Consider the following 5,347-nt stretch of genomic DNA (forward strand, 5'->3'; position numbering starts at 1 on the left):
GGTTGAAAAAGCCACCATAAGCTCATTGGTGACAGTTAAAAGAGCCTTTGTCACCAAAAACTGAACGTCACCAAATGTGGCTTCGCCAAAATTATAGGTGTTGTGGTGACATTCAAGGTACATCACCAATAATTATATGTAATGACGGATAGTTACCATCATCATTTCATATGAGAAATGGTAATGGACCTTAGCCTCCATCACCAAAAAACTAAATGTCACCAAAGGTGGCATCACCAAAATTATAGGTGTTGTGGTGACATTCAAAGTTTGTCACGAATAATGATTACAATGAAGGATAATCTCTCACCATTTCATATGAACAATAAAATTTTATTGTGATGGATCACTATATATATATATATATATATATATATATATATATATATATATATATATATATATATATATATATATATATATATATCACGACATTCATTGACCATCACCATTTCATATTTTGGTGAGGGTAAAAAATGTCACCATAAGCTCATTGGTGATGGTCAAAAAAAACCTTTGTCACCAAAAATTGAATGTCAACAAAGGTTGCATCACCAAAATTATAGGTGTTATGGTGAAATTGAAGATTCGTCATAAATAATTAGTATAATAACAGATAGTGATCGTCACCATTTCATATGAACAATGGTTATTTATAGTGATGGAGCTCTCATGGCCATCACTATTGATACATATATTTGGTGGCATCCATTGACCATCACAATTTCATATTTTGGTGAGGGTTGAAAATGTCACCATATGCTCATTGGTAATTGTCAAAAGAGCCTTTGTCACCAAAAGCTAATCATCACCATTCCATATGAATTTCACGCATGATGGAATCAAACCACCAACTTGTTGCTTCTAAAGCTGGTGCTCTTCCATTGAGCTAGCATCCTTTAAAGAATTAGACTTTAAAAAATTAGAGCTTGAAAATTGATAAATTGATAAATTGTAAATTATACAACTTTCAATAAATTATAAAAATTTGTAAATTCTTTGAAAATATTCTACTAAACAAGAAAAGTAGCATTGAAGTTGCATGTCCCTACCCAATGGTTATAGATGTTATGAAAAGTGGGTGGAGGAAAAAATAGTTATGTATAAGATACTCAATATGTTTAGTTGAATACTTAGTTTGAAGTGAAATTTTGAAAACATTTATCTCCTATAAATGACCTATAATTATCAAAACTAAAATATGCAATTAAACCAAAGGAATCAAATAAATAGAAGTAGTTTCCATGGTTACTACCATCAAGCTTGGAATTGTCAACAAGTAAATATTTATTTTGTTTGTATATTGTCTTACAAAACATTCGCTAACAAATTTCATTTGATCAATTGAAATTATATTCAAATGGTACAAAATATAGTTTATTCTACTGTCATCAAAGGAATCTCTAAACACCATTAGTATGGTCTCACAATCAACCATTTCCTACAAGTCAACTCAAAAGAGAGCCCTAACATCTCAGGGCTATTTCTTTTCCATTAGATTTATCTTGTTGGGGGGGCGATCAAAAACACCTACAAGAAGAAGGATTTTGGATGTTGTTCTTTTTGTTTTCTTTTATGTAATATAAAAGATATATTGACTGTTGAGTTTGGGATTCCATATGCATATGAATGTTGGCCTCTTTGGTTTATGAATAATTTCCTAGGAGGGTTGTATTTAAGCTTTGAGGGAGTGCATGGGTGATATGTGGCATGTTAGGATTTGTTTATGGTGAATCTTTTCCATCATTTGTGCCAGAATGGAGTGTTATATGTTTCCTTGTCTTGTTTCCTTGGCTGAAGGGTGTTTTTGGAACTAGAGGACATGAAATATTGATCATTTGTTCATAAACCATGAAGGAAAATTCATTAAGTTATTGGTACAAATATATGGAACAATGTTGAAAAAAATATGATGTGAACTTAGAAATAAGTTTAGAAATAGGTTTTTCATATGAAGTGGCGAAATGACATCAAATCAATATTGGTGGGAGCGATACACTTCAATATGAAGATTACAAAGATAATTTTATGAATATGCCCGTGGGGTATCATCACAGTACCAATGGTTATTATTTTATTAACTATTACGATGAATTTAATTGGTTTCCTTAAAAATTTATAATTTTTTTGAGGGATTGAATCTGCATCACATGAAAACCTTGGAGTAAGAAAAAGAATGCACATGACATATACATCATATAATTTAATGTGAAAAGGAACTATAAAACTCACTATAAATAACATCAACCACTTTAAGCACAAAATGGTATATCATAGGATGTCTCAATACATCAATAAAATCAAATACACATGCATTACCACAACCATTTTCAAAGACAATATTCAAATCTAATGCCATTCAAGAATTTCAGTACTTAACAATTCGGGTCATAAAAATTATAGGGAAAATAGCCATTTTGAAAAGAGAGAACTCCACTAACTCCCTTAAACTTGGACTCTTCTTAGGAAACAAAACAAAAACATAAATGTTGATTAATTATGAATATAAATAGCTAAACACTCTAAAAACTTCTAAATAAATCGACATCAATGCAAGGGAAAAAAAAACAGGAAATAAGAAGTGAAATCTAGCTCAAGGAATGAAAGGTAGAAGAAAATTTCTCAAAAGTATGGCATGTAAAGGAAGCTCTAAGACACTAGAATAGCATAGATAGCAAGAGAATCAAAGGAAACTAACAATATCAAGCAAAAAAAAATACCCACAAAAGAATGTCAATTATTGAACAAGAAATATATGAAGTCTCAACCCAAAAGAATACATCCACAAAACTAATAAACTTTCATACTTCCAAGAGGTTACAAGAACTTGGCTTAAAAATACACACGCATTATCAAAATTAGATAACAAAGTGAAATTTCATAAAAAGGATGGAAATGACTAATAGCTTGCACTCACATTTACATGTTTTCCATAAACTAAATGGAGGTCTTTAATGGTGTTGTCAGCTCTCCTCCTCTTGGACAATTTATACACCACTGCATAATCAAGAAAGGTATACTGTTGTCAATATACTTTCTTAATTGACAATTTAGAAGAAAAGATTCTAATGCAGGGGTGCAAATGGAAATTATCTAAAATGGTAGTATACGTAGACAAGAAAGTATTAATGTTTTCAATATGCTTTCTTAACTGACGATTTGGATGCAGAGAATCTAATACAAGGATAAAATTGAAAATTATAAAAAATGGATTATGATCTCAAATGATTGGTAGGATTGCCTCATCATGAATAGGATATAGACTACCCTCATATGACTAGACAATTTAGTATATGGTTGATTTCTTAAGTTGCAAGTATATGGTTGATTTCCATAAATCAAATACACACACATGCGCGCACCAAACTACATGACATCTAGGCATGTTATAGTGTTAACACTCTATAAGTGTTGTTCAGGAATCATTTATACTTTGCCACATTTTATTTTTAATTTGTGACCAATGTAATATTATATGTTGTAGCTAGGGGTAGTAAGTAGTGGTTAGGAGTCATTAATACATTTTTGCATTATATTTATAATATGCAATTAACTTGTTTTATAAACATGATGATAACATGTATGTTTAATTGTTGAATGTTTTAGGCATAAGATGAACAAATAAGACCTTAGGTGCATCTCGAGGAAATCGAAGTACTTTGAGACATGAAGAGAATTAAATTGTAGACGCAGGGAAGACCAATGTCCTGATAGTACGTGCATAATGTTGAAGACAAAGGAACAATAATGACGGTGTTATTCTAAGGGGGAGGGGAATGTAACACCCCTAGTTCTGCCCCCAAATGATTTATGGAATAATTATGTATGATATGTGTTAGCTAGTGATTCCTAGGACTTGTGAGGCTGGAATGCCTCTATGTATGGAAATTTTAGGCCAATGGGATAACTTATGAATATGATTAAGGGAAATACACCTATGTAATGGGTGTGAGGACCATAATTATTACACTAGTGAGCCAGGACATAATTAATTAGGTTGGTGAGCCGAGAGTTGCTTCTAGGGAGATACACACATGTGTATTTGTGTTTATGTCTTGGGTTCGATATGCCCAGGTTGTTATGTTTTATATGCATATAATTGATGTGGTAAACATGTTTAATTTATGAATATTAATAAGCACATAATGGTTGTTGGCGGACTGAGATAAAAAGAATATGAGGGGCCCATGACTCCATGGTTTGAATTATGATATTATAATATTCAATAAAGGGGAAATATATTTATTAAAGGAGGTGAAACTGAGTTTATGTTACTTATGGCCAAGGAGTCCTAGGGGTTGGAATTTTGAACTGGCCAGGGTGTAGTTATTACATTAACCACACGAAAGTAGATGCATCATGTTATCACATGAGCCCCTATGTTGGATTCAAAACCCTAATGCTCTGAGGCTTTGTTGGCCCTATTTATGGCCTAGAAGATGTCTGGAGCCTTGGAGCAGCACAATTATTGCATTGGAAACGTAGTAATTAGCTTGGAGGGTGCTTGGAGCCTTGGAGCAGTGTGTCTATTGGGTTTGCATCTTGGCCATGATATTTGGATGTTTTGCGGTTATCGTTTGCCATGGAGTTGCAACCCTGAATTGGGGGTGACCAACTATTGAAAGATAATGAATAATGCAATCTATTGTTGGGTGGAGCATCAAAGATGCAAATAGAGTTGACAACATTCAAAAATGAGTAATTGAAAATAGGTTTTATTTTTATTACACCTCATATACATATGGTTTTGTAGTATTATGGTTATATGTGCTCAATCTATGAATTATGGTTAATTTATGGAAATATTTACATTTATGCCTGGTTTTGTTCAATGTGATTGGTCACTTTGTATAGATATTTTTGGTTTAATTTTTCATAGGGTTTTAAGAGAAATGATAAAATTATGGGGTTAGTGTGAGTGGCATCACCCAAGGATGGTTGGAGACATTACAATAGATTCCCTTTGAAGAATTCAAAGAGTGCAACAATAAGAGTTCTACGGAAAAAATGAAGGGACACAATTTATCTATCAAACAAGGCCATATGACATATATTTTGAATGTTGAACTGCATTTGGTCAGGCTACTTTTCAGCTATATAAGAGAAGGAAACCTTCAATATTTAATTATACTAGGCTAGACTAATCATTTCATATACAACGAATTATTTTAATTGTGATTAAAATAGCCAATGAAATAAAGGAAAATGTAATTTATACATGAAAGTGAGTTTATTTACCACAAGATGCAATTGATGTGCAACTGATGTAGCAACCTTTTTGGAGTTAGGATCAATCACATCATAACCTTGCAATAACCTGATATACATTGTTGGCACCTGATAAAAG

This window comes from Pinus tabuliformis, chromosome 9, assembly GCF_031772625.1.
Source record: "Pinus tabuliformis cultivar Carrire ecotype Pingquan chromosome 9, CPIR1, whole genome shotgun sequence".
NCBI classification, from domain to species: domain Eukaryota; kingdom Viridiplantae; phylum Streptophyta; class Pinopsida; order Pinales; family Pinaceae; genus Pinus; species Pinus tabuliformis.